Below are 27,857 nucleotides of genomic sequence, written 5' to 3' on the forward strand. Positions count from 1 at the left end.
AAGACAAGCCACTGTTTCCAAATAGGAAATGTGACTCAACTGTACAACGGTTCAAAGATTACTCAAAAAGTTAAAGGCTATATTGGGTAAAGTTATACTGATGTCCCTGACTTTATAGCGATAACTGTTCTTTTGTGAAACATTATGTTAGCATTCACAATTTATTGTATGTTGCCAAAGTCATTCCAGACAATGACAATGTACCCAAACTCTTTTGCAACCAATAAACATGATTCTCTGAGATTGTAAAATAATTATATCTGGCTTGGTGACACCTATACAGGTAAATTCAGATAAATCTCTTAGAAAAGTGTATGGCTCCATTCTCTAGCAACTTGTAAAAAGACTTTGTGCACAATCCCAGATGCATGACAAAAGCAAGCAGAAGCAAAAGTTTTTAGGAAAAAGTCCACACACTTCTTGGTATTTTCTTTTCTTGATTTTATTTTCTCATAGTTTGGCAAGAATTACACTATGACCTTGATTGGTCTTCCTCAAATTCACTGCAAACACAGGCATTGCACATGGTCTAAATCACCTGGCCTATAGAGGGTAACCAGCTCAGTGACACATTAACCCTTACAGGTACAGTATGGCAGGACAGCTTGTGGCGTGATTAAATGCCAAACAAATGCATAAGAACATTAGAAAAAACATAAGAAACATTAGTAGAACTTTATATGAGACCAAAACAGATCTCTAGTGTATACAAATGCAGATTTGAAAAAAATATAGAGTTCATTCACTAGACTTTCTGTTCACAGTCCATATTACAAGTTCATATTACAGAAAAGGTCTGATCATGAAATATTCATTGAGCCCTCTTGGGGCCAAAGTTCACTGGTGGTAGATCTAAAAAGCCTCTCTTTTTAAAAGCTGACTGTTTTTTGACTGTTCTATCCCTATGAACCTCAGAGCTGAGAGTGGGTGTTTGTTAAAATGAACAGCCAGGAGACTCTTATCATCATTGTTTCTGATGTTGCTTCTGTGTTCACATCCTTGTCTTCAGAGCCCTGCATGTTTTTCCTACATATGCTTTCCCACAGGGACATTTGATCAAATATACCTAATAAGTAGTGCTGCATGTGATTTTTCCTTTAACCCATAGTTCTTTTCCTGTTATAGGGTGATTGAAGGAGTGACATTTGTGTGTGAACTTGTCCTGTGCACAGTGTCCACATGGATCATTTCCATCTGGAAATGTTGCGGTGTTGGTGCAGGTGGGCAGTCTGTTTTCATAGTCTCTGAAAATAGAAAATAAAATATATACAAAAACATATCTTTACAAAATATATATTGACAAATATGACAAAAATATATATTTTTGACACTTAAAATATAATTCAATATATTTTTCCAAATAAGTGCTCTTACCGACCGACACTTGTCATAACGTCAGTCTCCATAGCTTAACATGGCAAAAGTCAATCCCCTACTTGAACTGCTGTTTCATGTCCCACCCCCTTAAATTATAGTATAAACAGATTAATGAGGAGAAAATTAAATTGAAACAGTGATGTATCTCGCGTGTAGCAGACGTTGCTGCCATTGCACAAGGCTGTTGACCATTCATTTAGGTCCAGAGCAGAGTGTGTGCAGACTGCAGGTCCATTCTTATGATAGACCTGGGCCAGCTTCCCTGTGATGAACCTGGACCAACTTTCTTATGATGAGCCTGGACCAACTTCCCTGCGATGGACCTGAACCAGCTTCACTCTGATGGACCTGGACCAACTTCCCTGTGATGGACCTGGACCAGCTTTACTGTGATGGACTTGGACCAACTTCCTTATGATGGACCTGAACCAGCTTCACTGTGATGGACCTGGACCAACTTCCTTGTGATGGACCTGGACTAGCTTCACTGTGATGGACCTGGAAAAACTTCCCTATAATGGACCTGGAATAAACAAAGCAGACAAAAATATTATGCAGCTTATTGTATAAAGGTTTAAACATGGTAAGTTTCTCAGAATTGTAGCAAGAAAAAAAACAGTCTAACGACAACTGGCAGATTTGTATTGCCTATTAGCAAGCTATTTTTTTGTATTTTATCTAGCCTAGCAGCTAACATTTGCACAAATTACCATGGCAACAAGATTGTTTAATTAGCTTTAAAGCTATTTCAACTATTGGGTCCCTTCTTGGAAATAGGCTAAAGCAGTCACTTTTGTTTGTTGTACATTTTCCAGGAGTGACATCACCGTGTTGGTCCAGGATGGCGATGTTGGTCCAGGATTAACATTGTACAGACGGTGCTGGACCAACATTTTAAAGACAACATTGTAAAGCCGTTCCTGGACCAACACTGTAATGACGATCCTGGACAAACATGGCAATGAGGGTCCTGGACTAACATTGTAATCAACATTGCAATGACGGTCCTGGAGAAACGACGGTCCTGGACCAATGTTGTAATGATGGTCCTGGACAAACATGACAATGTGGGTCCTGGACCAACATTCTAAAGGCGGTCCTGGAACAACATTGTAGTGATGGTCCTGGACAAACATGACAATTGTTAAGACAGCCCTGGAACAACATTCTAATGGCGGTCCTAGACCAACATGACAAACGTCGCTCCAGGACCATGTACAAACAAAAGCGACTGATTTAGCCTATTACCAAGCTACATTAGTAGTCCAAAAGTGTGCTCCTTAGCCAGTCAGTGAACTAACATTACACTGGCTTGGCACTTCACATACATGCTGCACCTACCTATTAGCAAGCTAATTTGGTAGCATAAATGTATGTTCCTTAGCCTAGCCTCTAACATTTGCAAGAATAACAGCGGCACCGAGATTGCTAAATGAGCTTCAAAGCTACTTCAACTACTGTATCCCTTAAGTTATTTAAAGTTATTTAAAAGATGCATAGTGTAAGGTTTGGAAGAATGAAATATCAAGTCAGATGGTAATGGATGTTTAATTCAAGCAGCATGTCACATTCTCCATCCACACGCAGGTAGTAAGACACATCAACTACAGTACTTCCTGTCTAATCACTACAGTCGAACTAATCACAGCACCACCTAGTGGTATAATGTGGAATCTACTTGGTAAGTGAACACAACACATAGCCACTGAATTACCTATTAGGAAGCTAATGTATTACAGTAAATGCATGGTCCCTAGCCTGGCAGCTAACATTAGACAAACATAGAACCAAGTCAGCTAAAATGAAAATAAAATAAAATCTAAGGTGCTTATGTTCAGAATTATTTTATTTTACAACTATTTTACACACAAATATGCAAGGACCTACCTGTATTGAGATAACGGTACAAGTTACTGTGGTAACAACTGGTTACAACTGGTTGTTTCTGGAGGGAAATTTCTAAATCGCAATGCGAGAAGCAGAAGGCTCACATTGATGACATCACAAGGCTCTGATTGGTTAAAGAGTTGTTGGTCCAGGACCGTCTTTAGAATGTTGGTCAAGGAACAACTCTTACTTGAACAAATCACGGTCACCGCTAGGCTTGTTAGCGATAGTTGTAACGTTAGCTAACTAGAAGCTAGACGGTTGCTGTTTTATGTCCTAACGCTAGTTAACTTTAAACTTTAAAGCTTGTATCATCATAACTGTAGAGTTGTATTTATTTTTAACGTTAACCATTAGATATTGGATATTAGCCTAATTCAATTGTCTCTGCGTAATTCACTAAAACAGGTTAGTGACTCTAGTCAAAAGTTATTGGTGTCTGTTAGCAGTAATCTCCCAGCTCTAGCATAGGCTACCATGGCCGTAAAACCGTGTTTACGTAAACCTTTGATGTTAAAGCTTTGCGAGTTGCAAAGCCTGTTGGTGTGGAATATTGTATATGTTGTGGTCTCTACATTGTTGCATGAATGTTCTTTACCATGTGAACTAAGCATTTCTATCATCATTCACCAGCACTTTGTTGAAGGCAAACCGACCCAAGACCACCCTGACCCTCTACCAGCATCACCTTTTGATCGTCCATCATCTGTAAGGCGCCCACCAAAGCTGCAAAAAGAGCCAAAGCCCCCCAGGAAGAGTGGGGGGGTAAGGAAGGATGTCTTTCAATGCAATGACAGATGATGTCTTTATTAAAGATACTGTGGTACAAATCTGTCACATACTGTTAATAGTAACATTTATGGATATGCATCTCCATAGAGTCATCATGGAGCATCAGGGCCCTACTCCACACAGCCTGGACCCTACTCCACACACCCTGGACCATGCTCCACTCACTCAGGACCCTACTCCACTCACTCAGGACCTTACTCCACACACGATGTTGACGATGACGATGATGATGATGGTATGCCATCTTGTTTTGTCTACTCTCTACAGCAGAAGGCCTTGAAATGCTCCACATAGAACTTTCCTAAGTTTGTAATTAGATGTAGCATAGTCTCTCTGTCTGGATATATGCGCTCAACAAAGAAATCATTCCTGGTGTAAATTATGAAGTCACAGTAGGGGGCACCGGTTATCATAATCTGTCCTTGCACATGTTAAAAATAATTGTGTGACCTCTTTAGTGAAATCTGGTCACCCTCATCAATTTCCAAACAGAAAAGTTTTACTTTTTCTATTGCTTCTCTGACGGTGAAATCTCTAGCAGCATAGGGGCATTTAATTTCAATGAGTCCACTCTGCCCATCCTTGCATACAACTCCATCTGAAGATGCTCCTAGGAATGGGCAGAGTGGATTCACAACCAATGCAAGTGGCATCCTCTCTTTTTCATGTAGATGGTTTTTGCTACCTTTTCGTTGACCTGGTCGTATGATGTAGGTTTTGATTTGAAATTTGAGTTTTTGAAGGTGTTTTGCAGAAAACTTTAATTACAATATTTTTTCCTGTTCATAGTTGTTCCAAAATTAGATGCTGTTATTCGTTTTTGTGTTTCTTTGTGCCAAATATTACATTCATTTTGTAATCTAGTGTTGATTTCCAGTTGATTGGCCTCAGCCTTAGTTATGGCGGTCCAGTCATTGCTGTATTTACTCAGCTTCTCCTTCATGATGCTGTCAATGTGTTCCTCTGTTGGATAATCAAAATCCCCACAGGTCTCTGCATCTAAAGGCTGATGTATTGCTTCAATAAGTGGTCCCTGAAAATGGAAATAATTGGTCTGTTGTCTTAACTTACATTTAGATTTCACCATATCATTTCAGGATCTGGACTGTTGGACATGCTGGCGTTGGCTGCTGAAAATGATACACTAAAGATGCAGGTGGCCTAATTGATAATTGAAAATGAGACTCTTCTGCGTGAACGAGCAACACAAACGAACAAGGAAGAACGAAGAGAAAATTTTGGTGTGTCGTTCCTACAACATAACAAGGACAGTTTTGTGTATTACACTGGATTTACAGGCGAACAATTTGAAGTGCTTTATGACTTCCTAATCTCTGTCAGGGCTCGTGTGTTACCTTTTACTGTGACCCGAAATGTAGGTTCTCAGAGTAGGATGTCAATGGAAGATCAGCTTCTTTTGGTTTTGATCAAATTAAGACAGAGTTTTGATTTCATGCACAAATTGCACATAGGCAACTTATTTAAAATTTCACACCAAGACGCAAGTTCTCTTTTTAACAATTGGATAAACTATATGTTTTTTAGATGCTCCTCCATCAACATGTGGCCACATCACGATACAATTATTGAAATGATGCCAGAAAATTTTAAAAAAGAATTCCCAAACACTTTACTCATACTTGATGCAACCGATATTAAAATTCAGCGCCCCAGATCCATGACTCGTCAGAGTCAGTGTTACAGTGATTACAAGTCTTGCAACACACTAAAAGGACTGGTTGAGATAGAACCAAGGGGTGGAGTCATCTTTGCTTCGATGCTTCTACAGGAGGAATATCAGACAAAGATCACACTCGTCAAAGTGGGCTTCTACAAACATTAAAAGATTTGATCACAGAGGGGAAGATTAATGTAGGGGATGGTCTCATGGCTGACAAAGGGTTTAGGATAGAGGAAGAAGTGGGGGAACTTGGGCTTCACTTGAATATCCCTCCCTTTGCACGCAGTACTGGTCAGATGACCAACGCAGAAATTAGTCACAGAGAAAATTGCTCGCCACCGTGTTCACGTAGAAAGAGCTATAGCGCGAATTAAATCTTTCAAACTTTTAAAGGTGCCATGTGTAATGTCCACCAAAAAATCAATTCATACTCCACATTCCATAAAAAATGGGGCAGTATACCTCCAGAAAGTGAGTTGGTCTACCCTAGAGTAACAACCGAGACACGTGTATTGCAGTTTGGCTGGCGGTTATGTTGCCCGCATACCGCCTCCCATGGCCGAAACTGGTATTATGACACCTGTCGGGCTGTGGCTAGTAATTTAGCATGCTAATTCAGGTTGATATCTCTGCAGCACTATACATTTTTTTAATGACACCATCGCCCTTATTTCTTCTCATTCTTTTGATGCGTGTAGCTCATTTTTTGGATATTTTTACCTCAATTCTTACATATGGCACCTTTAAGCAACATAATTGGCCTTTCATTGTTTGGATGTGTAAACCAAATATGGTTTGTATGTTGCTTTTTAACCAATTTCTTCAACTTCTTAATTAAATAAGTGTATACAGGGGGTGCTGTGGTCCAGTGCCTCATGGACTTGGTAGGATAAAGGTGAACCAACAGGTGCTGGTCCAAATGGTGTCACAATTAACTTTGTAGTGGCTGTGTTGTCTTCCACCAGATAAGATATCGAGCTAGTCTTTAGTCTTTTCAATACATTTATGTCTTCACTCTCAACAGTAATTTTTCTGAAAATAGATAGATAATAGATACACCTTTTGTACATATATTGACTTATTGCTTATTAACGCAAATCTTAAAATATGTAAAGCTGCTACCAACTCAATCTTTATATTTATTTACGTATATATTATCTGTGTGTTTTTGAATGGTCCTTGGTCTGTCATTAAAAATTATACTCTTCAACAACATGTGGCTCTGTTTTCTGTTCTTTACAGCAGGGTTGCCAACTTTGGGTGTTTGGCTGGAGTGAGATTTTGTGAAGTCATAGTGCGTGTGCGTTAAATTTTTCCCTAAACCTAATTTTAAAAATGTCTGTCCCCAGACTTTTTTGCTATGTACAGTATAATCCATGATTTAAGTTTCTTCAAAATGTACAATTATTGATTGCACTTGAAAACAAGACCAGTGTTTTAACCCTGTGGCATGGAAGGATTATGAGCCACTGGGCCCCTGGGCACAGACATGAAAAGGGCCCCCCTGCCCACCTGAAAAAGGTAGTAGCTTAGTAGAAAAAAATGAAAAATAACCCCTTAAATGATGACTTCTGGCGAGTTTTGTGGAAAGAAATTGACAGATTGAGACTTATGAATGTGTGTATGAGTGTACGTATGTATCAGGGATGCAAATAGCCTAAAATATTTTTTTCCACCTACCATTGTGGCTGGTGGATTCCAAAGTCTACCAGCCACTAGAGATACAGTATGAACATTTGATGAAAAATCATGACCAAAATGATCACGGTTATTGGTATTGCAATATGATTAAAATGTGGTGACTTTTCTTCTAAACCTACCATCAATGTTGGACAGAACTCATAATTGGCCTGCCCTTCATGCCCAGTAGCAAAAAATCTAAAGGTCAACAGAACAGCTATAGTGTCATAAAAGTCGTGTGGCTCCTTTAAGACCCAATCCACTGGTGTGAGTTCTGGAGCCATCCAACTTTATCTAACTCTATACTATCCTACATCATCTGATTTTAATATTATGTTTAGGCTACAGTATATTTAACATTTAACATTTATTTTCTATTTGGCCTGTTATGAAATTATGCATTGACCAATATAAGCACACTTTTTAAGACACTTAAATACATGCATGCTTAGCATTTTGTGAAAACAAATCATTATGGCTACATCCACAAACTCTTAGCCATGAGCTATATATCCTCTGATTTTAATATTTACACATATGTAGGTATTTAAGCACAGCTCAGTTTTAAGACGCTTAAAGCCCAAAATTGGAGACCATATAGAAATTTGCTACCATTTCAAAACCGGATTACTCTGGAACGGCTTATTGTACAGGGGATTGCATTACACCTTTGTGTTCGGTAAGGTCTGCTGTTTATGTTTACGGTTTGTCATGTGTGGAACGAAAAGTTTGTGAGATATTCCTCCTATAGGAATTGAAATGAGCGCAGAGCTATAGTAGCCTAATATGATTATTTCTTGAAAGTTAATTTATTTTTCTCGCGAACCGTTTATCGCAGCAAATAGCGGCTATAGCACCTTATAAAAGATGAGAAAAAGTTATTTCATGTGATGTCTGTGAGGCTACTTCGCGAGTAGTTCCTATAAGAATGGGCGGCCACAATTTATGTCGGTCTGCCTCATGTCTAAAGCAGCATGTTCCGTGAAGGTGCCGCGGACCGGATTAAAATAGCCTGGTCAGCGAATCAACAATCAGAGAAAACTGCGCTGAGAACGTTGTAGGCGGATATTAGACTTACCTGCTGTTGGTCTAGACATATCTATGCCTTAAACTCGTATCCTGTCATTTAGAAACAATGCTGTGGTCTAGTCTAGTCATCAACAAAAAATGAACGGATTGCAAAAAAAAATTATGGATTTGGCGTGACATTTCTTGAGCGTGCGTGAGAGCGTGAGATTGGTGCTGAAAGCGTGAGTGTCACGCCAGATGCGTGAGAGTTGGCAACCCTGTTTACAGTAATGTCATGTCACAAACCTAATTTAAACATGGCATGCCACCTCTGCATTAATGTTGTGCTTATTGTGTTCATTATAATACCTGTTGTCTACAAACTTGGCCATAACGGCCCGCCTTTTCCTTTGAAGATTGAAAGGTTTTGAAATAACCATTTGTGAGACGGGTTCTGGAAATATTTTTTCTCCACGTGGCTTGTCCCATTGCTGGGGCATACTTGTCGAAGACAGTAAAGTAGGGACATCTTTTATGCCACTTATCTTCCACGTTTCAAGTAGATATATCATGGCAATGACATGAGAGCAACTGCCATCACCACTGAAACAAAATCATTATGCGTAACATACTGTAACCTGCGGTAGGCCTACTTATGACTGAGGGAAGTCAGCACACACCAACAGTTAGTTTAGGCCATGGGTTCCCAAACTCCATCAATGTGGGCCTCCCTTCCGAAAACAGTGACACCTCCGCGAAGATCAAATAATGATCTTCACTTCAGTTAAGCCACTTAAATCGGTGCTATACTATGCTATGCAATGCAATGAGTTTTCATCATATTTTTGACGTTTGGCTTTGTTGCCCATATCAGGCTCGGTCCATGCAGCGATAAAATGTGACAAATCTGTCCATTTTAAGTTAGCTATCGGAACGTCACATATTACCGTCACGTATGTCCAACCTCTTACGTGTATCTGTCACTTAATATTAATTTCTATACAAACCAAGGCGGCGGATTCCTAAGGAACGCAAGCACCCACACCATAAGTTTATCTAAATTAGCTATGTACCAAAAAATACATTTTACCGTGACTCGAGGAGCTGTAAACAGTGTTGTAAGGCTGCATGTACAAATTACTTTCGTTCACTAGTAGCCTATCTTGCAGCTAGCTCGGCTGGCGCCACTGTTAAATTACGTTATGAAGTTTGGCACAATACATTCTCACTCAGGATAGGGATCAATAATACTTTCCACTATCCCAAATATTTAGTGTACATCTCTTCTATGATTTATTTCGATTTTATAATGTTGACAATTATATAATCATTGAAAAAAAAACATAGATAGTTCTAACATGAAATAAACGTTTTTCCTTCTTTTTTGAATCAACCTTCCGCGCCTCCCCTCAAATTATTTGCCGCCCCCCAGGGGAGGCGCGCCTCACAGTTTGGGAACCTCTGGTTTAGGCTAATATAAAACGTAGGCATATGTCCCAGTTACCCTTGTTGACACTTGCAGTGCGAATCCACCAGTCTCCTCTCTTTAAAATCGATCTTGAAATTGACAATATGACGAGCGTCAGATTTCCATGGGCTGGGATAAACTTCTCCCCTAACGCTGATTGTGCCTATAACGTTAATGTTATGTACCCAAAATAATCTGTAAGGTGATGCTACAATCATGACATACACTACCATTTTTCTGACACTTTAGATTGTTTATATTTCAATACAAATACATGATCTGACAATGTAAACAAATATGCAGCTAGGCTAGCCACTAAGTTAGCAGATACAAGACCCTAACGTCGATAAAGATATTAATTTACCTGTACTGTTTTTGTAAATTTTAACGCTATGTATATATGATCCAGATATGAATCCATACGCCTTTTGTTTTTTCTTTAAGGATATGCTAGATCAGTGGTTCTCAACCTTTTTTGAACAAATGCCCCCTGACGTCATCATGAATCTCCTGATGCCCCCCACCCAACACACGCACTTGCACTCACACACAAACAAACACAAACACACACAAAGATATAGACCACTGATATGCTCATAATTGCCTAATGATGGTGATAATTATTAGTGGGTTTGATCCAGCAAGCCCACTATTGTTCTTCTTAAGTTTACTTTATTTATTAGTGGGTTTGATCCAGCAAGCCCACTATTGTTCTTCTTAAGTTTACTTTATTAGTGGGTTTGATCCAGCAAGCCCACTATTGTTCTTCTTAAGTTTACTTTATTAGTGGGTTTGATCCAGCAAGCCCACTATTGTTCTTCTTAAGTTTACTTTATTTATTATTCCTTTTCACCCACTTTTTGGCCGAACTACTGCTCCTAGACCGTTTGAGCTATCGACGCGGTTCGAACTCCAAAAATTCAGGCCCATACCGGGGTAACTTGCTTGTTGATTTCGTGTCGCTGGCCCTTGTTGTTTTCGCGTTATTCCCGTTTTTCGGCGTTTTTTGGGCCCATTGAAATGAATGGCGGAATGTTCAAGGATTCTAATTCCGATTGTGACATCACAGCTCTGATTGTTTAAGCTTGCACCTGGAAGAGTTCTAAGCCACCTGGCAATGTCTAATGGGCTGGGCTGGGCTGTCTGTGTATAATGAAGGTGTGTGCATGTAACTTTTGACCCGTATGCCCGATTTTCATAAATGAGGTACCGTTGGAATCCTTGGATGAGGCCGAGTTCCATGCCCCTGATCAAACCCACTCTTGCAGTTCCTCGGAACCGCAATTCTAGTTTATTATTCCCGTTCACCCACTTTTTGGCCGAACTACTGCTCCTAGACCGTTTGAGCTATCGACGCGGTTCGAACTCCAAAAATTCAGGCCCGAACCGGTGTAACTTGCTTGTTGATTTCGTGTTGCTGGCCCTTGTCGTTTTCGCGGTATTCCCGTTTTTCTGCGTTTTTTGGGCCCATTGAAATGAATGGCGGAATGTTCAGAATTCAAATTTCGATTGAGACATCACAGCTCTAATTGCTTAAGCTTGCACCTGGAAGAGTTCTAAGCCACCTGGCAGAGCTATAATGGGCTGGGCTGGGCTGTCTGTGTATATGAAGGTGTGTGCATGTAACTTTTGACCAGTATGTCCGATTTTCATGAATGAGGTACCGTTGGAATCCTTGAATGAAGCCCAGTTCAATGCCTTGCCAGCACTAAGTGTAAAGGTAATGTAAAAAAAGATGAGACAGCGCTTGCGCTGTCTCATCTTTTTTTTAAAGCCAAACCATGTTGATACAGGTCATTAAAAAAAATATATATATATTTTCCAAATCCATTCAGCCCAGTTCAATGCCTTGCCAGCACTAAGTGTAAAGGTCATGTAAAAAAAAGCCAAACCATGTTCATATAGGTCATTAAAAAAATAAATAAATAAAGTATTTTATCCATTCAGCCCAGTTCTATGCCCAGCTAGCTCCATTCAAACACAGTCATGTGTACAGTTGTATAGATTATTACATTGAGAAACACGCATTCATACAGATATTATGCACATCCACGCATCACTATTCAAGTTAAGTTACTCATTATTGCCCGGCAAGAAGTCCACACTCAATTCAATTGTCTTGCCACGATCTGTGGAGCTTACAGACAACGTTATATTACTATAGGTTCTGTATGCTATTTAAAGCCGACCTAACGATGAGTCCCTTTAAGACGGTGTGTTGCAATGCATTCTGGGTGCTGTGCTGTGATCCGACGGCTCGTCACCTGACCCACCAAACACAACGATGCTTGAACCAGAGCACTTGAACTAAACGTAGTAAAAATAAATAGCTACCAAGGCTCCAAATAGCAACACACTCACACCGTAGCATAATGAGGGTATCTACATGTAAACCGAAGCATTCAGAACTGTGTAAGTCTACAGGCAGTTTATTAAAAAGAACGTCAACGTCAACGGGTCAACGTCAACGATAAGTAAGTTAGGCTAACGTAAACGTTAGCTATTTGCTGTTGTCATATGCTAGTGCTATATGCTTTAGGCTACGTGATGGCCATTTATCACACTCATTTTAGGTACTACTTTTACGAGGTCTGTAGTTCTGTCAAAATGTATCTTATCTATGAACAGACTACATGATTATCTTCCTTAGACTTCGTAGATGTAGTTACTACAATTTGGAAGCGAATTTCGAAGTGTAAATATGGTTTTAGTGTGTAAACAGACCAACCGTGATTTTGCAATGAAGTTAATGGAGCCTTTTATGTAGGGCTTCTAGGCTACTTTCACGAAGTCTGTAGTTCTGTCAAAATGTATCTTATCTATGAACAGACTACATGATTATCTTCCTTAGACTTCGTAGATGTAGTTACTACAATTTGGAAGCGAATTTCGAAGTGTAAATATGGTTTTAGTGTGTAAACAGACCAACCGCGATTTTGCAATGAAGTGAATATGGAGCCTTTTATGTAGGACTACTAGGCTACTTTCACGAAGTCTGTAGTTCTGTCAAAATTGATCTTATCTATGAACAGACTACATGGTTATCTTCTTTAGACTTTGTAGATGTAGTTATACCAGTTTGGAAGCGAAATTCAAAGTGCAAATATGGTTTAAATGTGTAAACAAGACGCCTGATGTTTAATATATGTTAATGAATGGGCACAGTATTATTGTGTACAGTAATGGGCTATCAGTAGTATGTAAACAGTTCATGTGTTATGTGATTTACATAAACTAACAACAGAAATGTTAAAAGCTGGTATTGTGTTTCCTGAATTCTTACATTCAGGCATTCAAATGAAATGTAATTAAATAGCATATCAATCATGCAACAATGCAAAAACAATGAAACTAGTGTAGGCCTAATTATATTTTACATTAGTAAAGCAGTACTCTGATGTGCATGCTTTCACAAACTTTTGTAAACAATCTTAGCACTTTAAACATTGACTGTTTTGAAGTGCATGTAGGCAATATAGTATAAAAATAATAATTGTGATATCATTACAATTTGATAGGGGTTGGGAGGAGGGGGTGGGTTCATGTAGGTGGGCCCTATGACCCCAAAGTATGCCTTGACTGGGCCTCAGGTCAAAGAAGTTTGAGAAATGCTGATGTAGACAACAAAGCAGCAAGGAGGCGTCGTGTGATCATTTAAACAAGTTTTATGACAAGGTCGATGAGGGTGGGAAAAATCGTACATTTCTGTGCAAACTTTGCCCGCACTTCAGTCACATTGTCTTTTAAGAAAATGCAGTCCTTTTTTCGGTTCCAGCAGCCAACAACCTCAGAACTGACCCTTCAGGCCTCTCAGCAGGCGCTGGCCTTTAACCGCAGCCAGAAGAGAGTCAGCAGAAATTTGATTGCCTTTAAAAAATCTGACTTCTTAAAAAATCTTAAACTGGCTGCATTACGTGATTATTTCTGAGATTCTGATACGTTTTTAACCATGACCTATACACAGTTCTGGTTTGAAAATGTATCTCTTAAAATAATCACTTTATGCAGTCAGCTTAAGATGGCTTACTAGCAACTAACTAATTACCCTAGCAACAACCCTAGAAACCACCCCTGTAATGTCAACCTAGCGACCACCATAGCAACCAGCATAGCAACCATGTTATTTATGCGTTTTAGCTTATTGGATGTTGCGTTAATGCAGACAACTTTTGATGCGTGTGCCCGATTTTCATAAATGAGGTACCGTTGGAATCCTTGGATGAGGCCGAGTTCCGTCCCACTGATCAAACCCACTCTTGCAGTTCCTCGGAACCGCAATTCTAGTTAGTGGGTTTGATCCAGCAAGCCCACTATTGTTCTTCTTAAGTTTACTTTATTTATTATTCCTTTTCACCCACTTTTTGGCCGAACTACTGCTCCTAGACCGTTTGAGCTATCGACGCGGTTCAAACTCCAAAAATTCAGGCCCGAACCGGTGTAACTTGCTTGTTGATTTCGTGTCGCAGGCCCTTGTCGTTTTCGCGGTATTCCCGTTTTTCGGTGTTTTTGGGCCCCATTGAAATGAATGGCGGAATGCTGGGGCTTTATGACATCACAGCACCTCATTACTTGCACCTGGTAGAGCTCTGCTGCTAGAGTTGATTACTTGCACCTGGCAGAGTTCTAAGCCGTCTAATGGGCTGGGCTGGGCTGGGCTGTCTGTGTATATAAAGGTGTGTGCATGTATCTTTTGACCAGTATGTCCGATTTTCATGAATGAGGTACCGTTGGAATGAAGCCCAGTTCAATGCCTTGCCAGCACTAAGTGTAAAGGTAATGTTTCGCGCTGTCTCATCTTTTTTTTAAAGCCAAACCATGTTCATATAGGTCATTAAAAAAATAAATAAATAAAGTATTTTCCCAATCCCAGTCCTATGCCCAGCTAGCTCCATTTAAACTTAGTTATGTGTACAGTTGTATAGATTATTACATTGAGAAACACACTTTCATACAGGTATTATGCACAACCACACATCATTATTATTCATATTAAGTTACTCATCATTGCCCGGCAAGAAGTCCACAATCAATTCAATTGTCTTGCCACGATCTGTGGAGCTTACAGACAACATTATATTGCTATAGGTTCTGTATGCTATTTAAAGCCGACCTAACGATGAGTCCCTTTAAGACGGTGTGTTGCAATGCATTCTGGGTGCTGTGCTGTGATCCGACGGCTCGTCACCTGACCCACCAAACACAACGATGCTTGAACCAGAGCACTTGAACTAAACGTAGTAAAAATAAATAGCTACCAAGGCTCCAAATAGCAACACACTTACACCGTAGCATAATGAGGGTATCTACATGTAAACCGAAGCATTCAGAACTGTGTAAGCCTACAGGCAGTTTATTAAAAAGAACGTCAACGGGTCAACGTCAACGATAAGTAAGTTAGGCTAACGTAAACGTTAGCTATTTGCTGTTGTCATATGCTAGTGCTATATGCTTTAGGCTACGTGATGGCCATTTATCACACTCATTTTAGGTACTACTTTTACGAGGTCTGTAGTTCTGTCAAAATGTATCTTATCGTTGAACAGACTACATGCTTATCTTCCTTAGACTTCGTAGATGTAGTTACTACAATTTGGAAGCGAATTTCGAAGTGTAAATATGGTTTTAATGTGTAAACAGACCAACCGCGATTTTGCAATTAAGTGAATGGAGCCTTTTATGTAGGGCTACTAGGCTACTTTCACGAAGTCTGTAGTTCTGTCAAAATTTATCTTATCTATGAACAGACTACATGATTATTTTCCTTAGACTTCGTAGATGTAGTTACTACAATTTGAAAGCGAATTTCGAAGTGTAAATATGGTTTTAATGTGTAAACAGACCAACCGCGATTTTGCAATGAATTGAATGGAGCCTTTTATGTAGGGCTACTAGGCTACTTTCACGAAGTCTGTAGTTCTGTCAAAATTTATCTTATCTATGAACAGACTACATGGTTATCTTCTTTAGACTTCGTAGATGTAGTTATTACAGTTTGGAAGCGAAATTCGAAGTGCAAATTTGGTTTAAATGTGTAAACAAGACGCCTGATGTTTAATATATGTTAATGAATGGGCACAGTATTATTGTGTACAGTAATGGGCTATCAGTAGTATGTAAACAGTTCATGTGTTTTGTGATTTACATAAACTAGTAAACAACAGAAATGTTAAAAGCTGGTATTGTGTTTCCTGAATTCTTACATTCAGGCATTCAAATGAAATGTAATTAAATAGCATATCAATCATGCAACAATGCAAAAACAATGAAACTAGTGTAGGCCTAATTATATTTTACATTAGTAAAGCAGTACTCTGATGTGCATGCTTTCACAAACTTTTGTGAACAATCTTAGCACTTTAAACATTGACTGTTTTGAAGTGCATGTAGGCAATATAGTATAAAAATAATAATAATAATTGTGATATCGTTACAATTTGATGGGGGGGTGGGAGGAGGGGTGGGTTCATGTAGGTGGGCCCTATGACCCCAAAGTATGCCTTGACTGGGCCTCAGGTCAAAGAAGTTTGAGAAAGGCTGATGTAGACGACAAAGCAGCAAGGAGGCGTCGTGTGATCATTTAAACAAGTTTTATGACAAGGTCGATGAGGGTGGGAAAAATCGTACATTTCTGTGCAAACTTTGCCCGCACTTCAGTCACATTGTCTTTTAAGAAAATGCAGTCCATTTTTCGGTTTCAGCAGTCAACAACCTCAGAACTGACCCTTCAGGCCTCTCAGGAGGCACTGGCCTTCTAACCTAGCGACCACCTGAGCAACCAGCATGATTGCCCTAGCAACCAGCATAGCAACCACGTTATTTATGCGTTTTAGCTTATTGGATGTTGCGTTAATGCAGATAACTTTTGATCCGTGTGCCCGATTTTCATAAATGAGGTACCGTCGGAATCCTTGGATGAGGCCGAGTTCCATGCCACTGATCAAACCCACTCTTGCAGTTCCTCGGAACTGCAATTGTAGTTATTATTATTGTTATTATTATTATTAGCCTACTACTACTACTATACTATACTACTACTACTAATAATAATAATAATAATTATAACAAATGGTTGTATAAGTGTTGGAATCAAAGTGGTCTATGAGTAGTCAAATTAAGGTTTTGTTTGAGATAAGACCTCGAGTGAGTAGCCAAGGCTTTGTGCTTGAATGCTGTTTGGTCAGATCTGTGGAACATGGTCAAATTCTTGATAATACTTCATTTATGTTTTGTGTGTGGTCTACTTGTTTCAGTTCATTAGTAATAAGGGGAAAACATTGCACAAGAATTGGGGAAGTTTGAAAGTATGTATTTGCACATTCAAAACGCAACACCAGAGATTAATGCAGGTCTCTGGTAACAGACATTTTAACATCAATCAATCACATGAACAGCATGCCTCTTTGACCAATGACAATAGCGTTCGGTCACGCACTCAATTAAGCTGATTAGCAGCCCTATAAAATAAAATTTGAAATCGCCGTTATTTAACTGAAGGCGGGGGAAGACGACGGCAACAGCCTGTCGCCAATTTTAAACAAGAAAAATAGTAATTTGGGGCAAAGAACTTCGATGAAATGGACATTCAGCCACAGAAATTAACAAACTAGTAAAAATGAATTTAATTTAGTGTGAGCCCTGTGCTTGATGGCTAGCTGCCAGCTTTTTAACGTCAGGACACACAGACGTCAGCTTCAGCCTGAGCGCACCGGAGTCTACTAAATTCAGACGGTTGCGGTACTTGGTCTGCAAGTGGAGAGCTTGGCTGAATCCCTGCTCTACGAGGTAGGACGTGGGGAAAGCAAGAAGAAGAACACAAGTCTTCTCCCACAGCAGCGGAAAACGCAGACCATGTGTGGCCCACATGGCACGCCAGCCAGAGGTGCGGAACGTGGCCTTGGCCTCTTCATCATTCTGTAGGTCAATGAGGCTTTCCTGAAATGCGCCATCAATGCTGGACGCATCCACTTGGAATGGCTCCGTCACCCATTCTGGGACGTCTAATTCATTGAGATCCCTGAAACGGACCTCCAGGTCCGCTTTCACCGTTTTCAAGTGGTCGGTGTAACGGAGCAGATGGTTGTCTGTGAGATCATCCAGCACCTGAATGTAAGTATAAAAGTTATCTTATTCCCAAAGAAAGTTCAGCCTTCATTGCTTGTCTATTATTATTATTATTATTATTATTATCATTATTACTATTATTATTATTATTATTATTATTATTATTATTATAATAATACGCTATTATTATCAGCCTAATAACGTAGCCTACCTTGGTCAGTTGATTAAAATTATTTAGCTGACGCCTGCCCAAATTATTTCTGTACAGGTCCAGCTTGGCAAGGAGACTGCGCACTGTGGCCTTTGAATGGACAAGCGTCACGGCCTCTCCTTGGAGCTTCAGGGAGACCTCATTCATTTTCCCAAAGAAGTCCGCGAGGTAATGGATGTCGGCGCGACAAGACAGCAGCTTCTCCGTTAGATCGGCATCGACACCTTGTAGGAACTCCAGGACTGTCTGAAACAGCTCGCACAGCCTCGCCAGGCAGTTGCCTTTGGAGAGCCAGCGCACCTCGGTGTGGAGCAACAGACGCTCGAAGGCCTCATCATTCTCGCCACACAGCTGCCTGAAGAGCCTATCATTAAGAGCATGGGCTTTGATTTTATTTATTGCTTTTACTGCTGTGTTGAGTGACTGGTGGAGAGATGGGCTGATGGCTTTGGACGCGAGAGGTTGTGACGGTGGAGGACACAGTGCACTGTCAACACCTGCGGCACACGCTCCTTAAGGAAAGTGGCGAATCCGCGGTACCTCCCAACCATAGCGGGAGCTCCATCTGTGGCACAGGCGAGGATGTTCCCCAGTGGAATGGACTTCTCCTGGAGGTACTCCTTTAGCGCGTTGAATATCGTTTCTCCTCTTGTGTCCGCAGAGAGATATTTAATAAACAGCATGTCCTCGGCCACATCCCTCCCAGACACAAAACGCGCATAGGCCATTAGGAGAACATTGTTGTCTGCTGTTGTTGTCTCGTCCAGCTGGATACTGAAACGATTTTCTCGCAGTGTGGCACACAGCTGCTCCTCAGTGTCCAGCGCCATCTCTCTAACCCTCCGTGCCACACTGTCATTGCTGAGCGGGATGGCCCTTAACACTGGCGCTGGGTCTCGCTCCATCACAGTGGAGATGACCTCTTTAATCGCTGGGAGAACCAGCTTTTCTCCTACAGTAAATGGTGTGCCAGACTTAGCTATCAGTAAAGAAATATTGTAGGACGCCACTAACCCGTTCTCTGTCTGGTTTGTCTTCCGAGCGAACAGATTCGAAATGGTCCGTCTTGAATGTTTCTCTTTGAGGGCATTGAAATAAGCCGCATCATGAGATGCCTTGTCAGGATGCATTTTGTTCAGGTGATCCTTTAAACGTGAGGGTTTCATCGCCTCATTAGAGAAAACCTGCTCGCAAAGCAGGCACATCGGGAGCTGAACATTTGTAGGTGAGGGAATAAAGCCAAAGTTTATGTAATCGACACTGTACTGTCTGCATTTCTTCTTGTTTGCCGCCATGTTTTTTAAGTTTTGATATTAAAAAAATATGTATACGTAATTGTGCTTGTGTACACATTTTGATTGGATATGTAATTTTAACCCGCGAAGCAGGGTTCGACTGTTGCAGCCGTCAGGAGCCGTCAACCCGCTCTGCGGCGGTCAGTCTGCTGAATTTGTTTATAGATGTTGCCATGGAAATGACATGCCAGTAGCCTAGAGCGCTCCGCTGTAGAATCTTCGGCCGATTCTAACAAAGAAGATTCTACAGCGGAGTGCTCTAAGGAGGAAACTAGACGGAGCCACCAGGCACAAATCATTCCATTTCGTGTCAAAACAAACAAATGTAATGCTTAAACATTATAATAAATATCAGTGATCAACGCCCCCAAGTGTCCCGAAGCGTCTGACCAACTGCTTGTCCACATCAACTTTGAGTATGAGTGATGCCTCTTCACATATCTAACAAAACAAGAAAAATGTAACCAATAAATTCTCTCTAAGCGATTATGGGCAACGTCACTTCTGTTGACTTTCTAACAAAACAGAGAGCTAGCTCGCTACTTCCTCCCCCTCCCTCCTGTGCTGCTCCTGTGCAATTGAAACTCTCCTAAACGTGCATCTCGTCTGTGATTTGCTGGAACAGTTTGTTATGTTTTCATGGGCTAGGTTTGCCCAAGTTGTTTTTTTGGCCGTTCTTGGAGCCTGGGCTGTCCACAGAGATCACGTTTTTTTACAGTGTATTCAGGACACAGACAGCTAGCGGTTGGTTAGGTGCTGTTTGCAGTAAGTGACATAAAATGTTTTAGCCTAAAAAACGTGTGGCATCGCTTAGAGCACCTTTAAAAACATTTATATAAGAGTTGAAAGACAATGTTAATTATTGGAATAACTTTCCAACAGTCCATCATGAGCAGTTGTCAGCTGATTTGCACTTACCACGGTTGGAATAGAGAAGCAAGGGAACTCCTGTAAAACTTCTGCAGTTGAATGTTGTTGGATGAAATTTTTTGCAAATTGTGTTACTTTCTGAAGACTTTTGCGGATCACATCCAAATTTGGCCTAATTTTCTGGCATTCTTCTTTAATCAATTCAATATGGTGGCTCCTCTCATCTTCACCATCAGAAATTACCTCTGCTTCCTGAACAAACAAAAACAAGAAAAAGGATTTATCTTCTTCTAATTGATCAGAACACAGACACATCTACCAATAGCTCATCATGCTGCAAGAATTTTGCCTGGTATATAAAGGATGAAAAACCTTGAAACATGAAAGCTGAAATCTCACTTTGTTTTTCTTCACAAGGAAACAAGGTCCTTGTTCCGGTTGCCTCTTCCTTCCCCCATTTGGAGTGGAGTATTTCTTCTTCATTTTTTCAATTTCTTCATTATCGACAAGCGGCCGTCTTTCTTTTTTGAATTTGTTCTTCAAAGACTCATGCAATAGATCCTCATGCAAATACAGATATAGTGACTGCATTTTCAAGTCTTCTTGGGCAAACTTATTACAATATTTATTGTATATATATTTACTTATTAGTTATTACTTATAACTAATTTACACATTCCACCCAGGTCATTGTTTCATGCTATCAACAACTTCAATGATTATCTTTGACAAATGATGCAGTTGCAGTACAATGTCAGTTTGGACAATAAATAACTACTTACATATCCAGATCCGTAACTTTCTCTGAGGAACGGGTAGCTGAGTAGGACAGACTTCAGGAGTTCCACATATTGCATGTGAGATGGATACCTGGAAATTGTAAAAAGCACACATAAGGGAAAATGTCATACGTGTTGCAGAGTGGCATGGTTGATTTACAAAACATTCCTAGTTACAATGCAGTGTCCCATAAATGTGATTCCTGGCGTTTTATGCCCCCCAACATTGTGTTCAAGGCAGCGCTGCCTGGAAGGCACTAGGGTTAGGCATGGGTTAAGGTTAGGTGCCTTTAAGTCAGCAGTGGCAGCGCTGCCTGTAAGACGATGTTGGGGGCATAAAACACCAGAGCCATAGATTTCCCTTTAATACTGTGGTTCTCAACCTTATTGTGTCATTCCTTGCCAAACCCGTGTATAATTACAGAAATAAATGTAAATGCTCCCACCTCAACACCTAAAACACCACCTAAACTGGTAGGCCTGGGTGATAGATGGGCTTCTCAGGCAGCATGACCGCATCAGTTTGGTAAAATATGTTGACATTCAGAATGTGAATACACCATAGACTGCAATGCGCACGGCATTGTATCGAAAATTAAGTAATCTTTGCGGTATGTCTATCGCAATCATTGATATTGCGATAACGATAGATTTTAGAAATATCGTGCAGCCCTACTGTCAGTGTTTGAGAATCATGGCTAAATGATTACAAAGGCCATTAATTGACTGCAAAATGCTTCATGAGTTGCATCAACATCCCTTGGCACAACTAGCCTAAGTTTTGTTTTGAACCCGACATGAAACCGAGAGACTCGCGCCATTTAGCACCATAAAGTGACAGTAATTAGACCAACTCTTACCAATAGGGCTACACGCAGGGACAAAAAAGGCATATGTAAATACATGTATAAGTTTAAATCAAAGTTAAGTATTTCATCAACATATTTTGAGCTACTAGTAATCATACAAACCCTGATAATACTATAAAATACTACCATTATATATGAACCTTAGGGTATTAGCCTACTGACTTATTGAAGGTACGGAATTTGAGAACCCAGGCTTTAAAGAAACCAAAGGAGGACATTTACACCATGAACCTACATTGTTTGCTATGCTAGATGATCAAATAGCGCTTGAATGAGCAAGATCTTCAGCTTATTCTTAGCGTGCGATTTCAGCGCTGGATCCTGAGTGGACAAAGCTTTTTGGACCGATGGGGGGAAATGTATGGCGCTGCTCGATTCTGGCTCTGCCTCAGCCTTCTGCCTCAAACTTTCACTGCAGAGGGGAAGTTGGGGGTTGGATTCAGATAACAAATCAACATAAAAACATTACTAATAAGAAATCTTAATTTAAATATCAATCGGAAATGGGGCGGTAGTGACAGCGGTTTAGGAACTTGGCTAGCAAGTTAGTAGCCATAGAAGTTGGAATTATGAAAGCTGCCATCACAGTTGTGCCCTTGAGCAAGTTGCTCAAGGGAAAATGGCCCTGAGGAAATTGAGGTGTGAACACTCTGGATAAAAGCATCAGCAAAACAAACAAATACATAAAACAATTAAAGTTATTCACCCCTTAAGTTGTGATAAACACGCTAGAAATTTGGCTTGGTCCTTCATTCTAGGGAAAAGCCTCTCGCTCATCCTCTCGGTCATCTGTAGTAGAGTAGGGCCATCTACCTTGTTATCTGTAGGAAAGACATTAAAGGGAGACATCCAAAATCAGTCTGAGCTTCAATTAGTATGCAGTGCAAATAAATTAGAAATTTACCTTGATTAATTTATGACCTTAAGTGAACTTCTTTGAATGGCCGATGGACTAGTGTTATGAGGTCTTTCCCATCACAACAATACATGTCCAAGGCATGAAAGTCGACCTCGTCCCCTGGTGTAAACACAATGTTGTCTGCCTCTTCAATATGGTACGAGTGGAGATGACTGATAAAAGACACCGTGTTGTGAAGTTTTCCAACAAGAAACCAATTTGCGCTAGCGTGCAATATGAAGGTGATCTTCACAAACACAGGTATCAGTTCTGCATGAACAAGATCAATAACAAAATAGTCCCCAACGGCATAAGTGGTAGAGTTCAAAACAACACGTTTAGTTGTCCATAATCTCTCAGAAAAGTTCTGGAAATGAGCCCTACAGTTGTCGGGAAGTTCTTGCAGGGAGAATTCAGTGGGAGCTGATTGTACGTCATCCTTGAGGAGACTGGGAGAGTTCCACTCCCAACATTGGCGAAGCTGATTCCTCTTGGCAAGAGTCTGTGACATGTTAATAAAGTTGTTGGTGACTGAGGCAAGTCTCTTAAAGTAATAATGCTTCGACTCGTATCTCATGCACCAGTGAGCTCGAGGAGGTCCATACTCAAGAATCAGTCTGGGGTAGTGAAGTAAAAAATGTAGCTTCGGTGTAAAGGATCCTGGGAACAGTTCGTTAAAACCAGTCAAAAAATGCTTGATTAGTAAATCAGGTGGGAAATCCAGTGAATGCTTATTGTTGGTGAAAGAATAATTTCACCAATTTCTCTAGCCACAAGGTAAAGCTGCCAAAATCTGTCACCCTCTTCAACCCTATTTCCAATGAGGAACGGAAGTGTCCTAAATAGCGTCCATTTCTGAGCAGCAGTCCCAACTATGTTTTTGTCTTGTAAAATTCTCTCAGGAATCAGACTAGGTTTTGACGCATAATCGTTCTGACCAAAAGAAAATACCCTCAAAATGTCATTAACCTGTTGGACACACACATGTTTGGTTTTGTGCAAGGCCTTCAAAACCAACTTCATAACCAGAGGAACAACCCCCTCAAGGAAGTCATGCATAACATCGGGCGGAAACGCCCGAGTTACATCAAAATATGGGAGCTTGCTAAAAGGACAAGGTCCATTTACACCATACACTGACTTGTATTGAGCATCAGCTGTTATAGCACTCAAATGTTGGTAATGAGTCAATTTTGTTCTCAGAATACAGATTTCCTCACTGACAGTATCAGATAAATCTTCATAATGACACATGCAATATCTGCACACCCTTCCACTATTAAAGGAGCAGCTAAAACCTGCCAGGGCATGAGCTGAGAGGTTATCAGCAGACACAGTAGCTAGCCCACCTTTAACATTATGTGTCCGTTCCTCAAAGCACAGCTCTATACCCTTCGTTTGTAATTTCTGTAAATCAGAAATGAGTGGTTGTAATATTTTCTCAAATCCATAGGTCTTCACCAACCTATATTTGACAAGAAGCAAAACATGAATATTTCTTAAAGCAGCTCTATACTTTGGTGGAAGATTCCCAATAGTAAAATAAAAAGCACAGATTTTATGTAATAACCTTTTGGATCCCAATGGATTCGCAACCTCAAACTCATCACTGTACAGCTGAATTCTCAAACGTGGCTCACTGGTATTGAAAAAATCACTGTCTTGGAAGACCTTCCTCCCCATCATGAAAATCTGTTAAAACATCACTGTCTGGACCTCTCCGTTTAAAAATGTGTGTAAGTGCAATTTCATCATGGCACACTACATTTAACACTTGAAGTAATGGGACATACTGGTAAGAATCCTTCTTACCAGTACTAGAATCAACACCCAAAACATATTCAATAGGTTCAATTAAATTTAGCTTTTCCACACAGTATTTCTCTAACTGATACGTACTGTTAACTGCACTAAAACAGTGCTCAAACAAATCAGCATTTGCAATATTGGACAGATCAGGACAAATATCAATGTTCAAATGATGTAAAGAATTTAAAAACAAAACACGATAATTCTCAAGTAAGTAATGAAAAAGTTTTTCTATCTCATTAACCACAAATAATTGAACCTTCCTTTGTACAACATTGTGTTCTTGCAATTTCAAGGAAAACAAGGCAAGTTGTTTTTTCACAGTCTCGGTAAAAGAATCGCTGACATTGAGAGGGAAATGGCAAGTAGCAGTTTGAGGAACCAATTGAGGTGTTTCGAAAGATTCACAGTCTGAGAGGTCACGGTCGGGGATAGTAACCAATTCCTGTAGATGATGCTTGTGTTTTTTTCTCAAATGGTTCTGCAAAGATTTTACAGAGGAGTACTGTTGTGGACAGTTCTGTACTCCACAGACAACAGAAAATCCAATTTCATGTTCATGGTATATTTTCTGATGTTTCAATAATTTCTCAAGTGTGGGTTTTCTAGTAACGCATCGTGGACACTGGTAGGGTTGCTCCATAAAAAGGCTCACCTAAGAAGGCCTGCTGATAATCATTCATGCCATTCTTTACCAGCCAAAATGTGACATCAGCAACTGTCCATTTTTCTTTTTCCGCAATTTCCTGTCAAGATAGAAAATTAAATAATTGCAGAGCATTATACAGCACTCCTTAATTGCAGAGCGTTGCACACAGCACTCCTTTAATATTCCAGCTCTATATATTTGATTTATGTCTATTTATACACTGTTCATAACCCTCTTTGTAGCACAGGAATTATTATTACACAGTCTGTCATTTTCAAGTCATTAAAATGAAGTGGATTCCAACATATATGTCTATGATTAACTGCAGATAATTTGGTTGCAGATTCACTCACAAAGGCGCGTATGCATTGCATTCTCCTATCTGTGCAATAATCCAAAGCGGATGAATGTAAAAAAACAAAACAAAAATATCCAACCAATCGGTGGTAGAAGCCCAAATATTTCACTAAATCCCACCATATTAAAACATGCACACATTTCTATTTAAACTGTCCACACAAATTCGCAATCGCATCAAGCGCTGAACCTTAACGGCATGTGTGATGCAAAATGGACGACTCGACGTTTACGCCCTTGCACCCTAAAAAAAATGTAGCTAAGAGGTTCATTCAGCCACTACTGTCTAAAACAGTACAGCCACCCGAAACAAAAACAATTCACTAAATCCCACTATATTAAAATATGCACACATATCCATTTAAACATTATGTCCACATAAATGTGAAATGCACCTACGAATTTGCAATCGCTTCAAGCGCCGAAACTTAACGGCATGTGTGGGGTGCAAAATGGACGACTCGAAGTTCGCGCCCTTGCAACAAACCTAAACAATTTAGCTAAGCGGTTTAAGACGTGGCATTCAGCTACCACTGTCTAAAACAGTAAAGCCACCCACAACATAAACGACCCAAAACTTAAACTGTCATGGGTGTGCAATACTTCTGCAAGTAAATAGTTAGCACTACTTATAAATAGCATTAACAGTGGTCACTCAAAGCGCCTCACTTAGCTAACGTTACACAAAGTCACCTAAAATAAAATACCTCATCAGGTCCACATGGTTGACATGAACGCATCACATTGGGGCATTCAACTAAGCAGTGGTAGCTCTAAAAGTCTAAATTATCCACTTAAATTCGAAATATTAAAACAGCTACACGTTGAATGAAAACATTAACCAGTGTGCATTTTTCACGCGAATGTTAAATGACGATAGGTGTCGACGTTTTAGGCGGAGGTTTTCCTAAAGCTGATGTTAGTGTTAGCCAGGACTAGCAGTACCACCTGCACAGCTATCTATCCAGACAATCGATTACTGAAATGAGAGCAAGAGTACTTATACGATTTTTTATCCCTGTATTAATGATTGATTAAAGGGAAATAATGTGTTAGCTCGAGCTCCTTTAAGCACTATGAGCTCCTGGAACGTGGAACGTGGGGAAAAAAGCTAACTTTCTAGCGTTAACGTTAACCTTAACGTTACTCTTCGCAACTTTAAATAGACTGTGACTAACAGCTGGCATTGGTGACCATCTCATTGGTGGGTTGTTTTTATGGAGTCAAAATAGGGTCTTTAATATTGAGAGCTTGTGAAAAGATGTTCACATGTGTAATAAAGTTTTGCAGCTGTGCAAAAGGAGTTCTGCATGTGAAAAGAAATTGCGTACCTGTAGAAATATTTTGTACATGTGTGAAAAAATTATGTACCTGTAGAAATATTACGTACTTGTGTGAAAGAAATGTGTATCTGTAGAAATGTTTTGTACATATGTGGGGGGAAAATGCGGATCTGTAAAAATATTTTGTACACTTGTGGAAAAAATATGTACCTGCACAAATACTTTGTACGTGTGTGAATCTCCTACGCGATGCTTTCCTGCGCAACACTGAAAGTACGAGTGTGAAACTGAGATACAAGCTTACGGACTTTTGACCCTAATTTTACTGCCTTTCTGAAGAGCCAATCAACACATTGCTTACTGCCAACCAATCAGCGTTCCCCACCGACCACCCAGATTTTGCCGCTAACCCACAGATCTAGATTAGTTATTAAAACTGGTGGTAACAGCAAGGGCAGATAGGTCGTAACATTACTGTAAATGAACACCCATAAGTATTTCTGGACTAAAATATTGCAAAGCGATTTGGTTACTTTATTTGTCATGCTTTTATCAGTTGTAACATAGTCAAAACGTTAAGAATATCATACCAGAACATGAAATAATAACTGTATGATAGCTGCCATAGCTATCCTAGCTGACGTTTATCGTAGCTCATGCTAGGGCTAATGTAACTCGTCAGTTTGTACGTTGCCCAGCGAATAAGTAGGCTTAATTCTTACATGTCTTAAGTTAAAGAATTGAAAGAAATAGGAAATAAAGAAAACGCTTGAACGGGTTTATCCATTTACATTCAGATCTTGCCATAGACTTTGCCTAAGCGCTTGCTTGCTTGGTAGTCTACCGTCCTGTTCAGTCTATGGTTGCTATAGCAACCGCTGCT

At 40.0% G+C, this 27,857-nt stretch overlaps 1 long non-coding RNA gene across 2 annotated transcripts; it reads right to left on the minus strand.

Moving 5' to 3' along the window:
* Positions 1–21,107: 21,107 nt before the first annotated feature.
* On the minus strand, positions 21,108–25,523 carry LOC143121478 (uncharacterized). Of its 2 annotated transcripts, none has more exons than XR_012986497.1 (4): positions 22,883–25,523; positions 22,685–22,799; positions 22,214–22,390; positions 21,108–21,200 (listed from the first exon to the last, which is right to left on the minus strand). It is a non-coding gene; the product is annotated as an uncharacterized LOC143121478 (long non-coding RNA). The 2 variants fall into 2 exon arrangements; XR_012986496.1 differs by having other exon boundaries at positions 22,900–25,467.
* Between the last annotated feature and the right edge of the window lie 2,334 nt (positions 25,524–27,857).

The sequence above is a fragment of the Alosa pseudoharengus genome, unplaced genomic scaffold (assembly GCF_046254945.1).
Source record: "Alosa pseudoharengus isolate Yale_2024_CS ecotype anadromous, Long Island Sound unplaced genomic scaffold, YU_APseudo_1.1 YU_APseudo_1.1_scf_13, whole genome shotgun sequence".
Lineage (NCBI taxonomy): Eukaryota > Metazoa > Chordata > Actinopteri > Clupeiformes > Clupeidae > Alosa > Alosa pseudoharengus.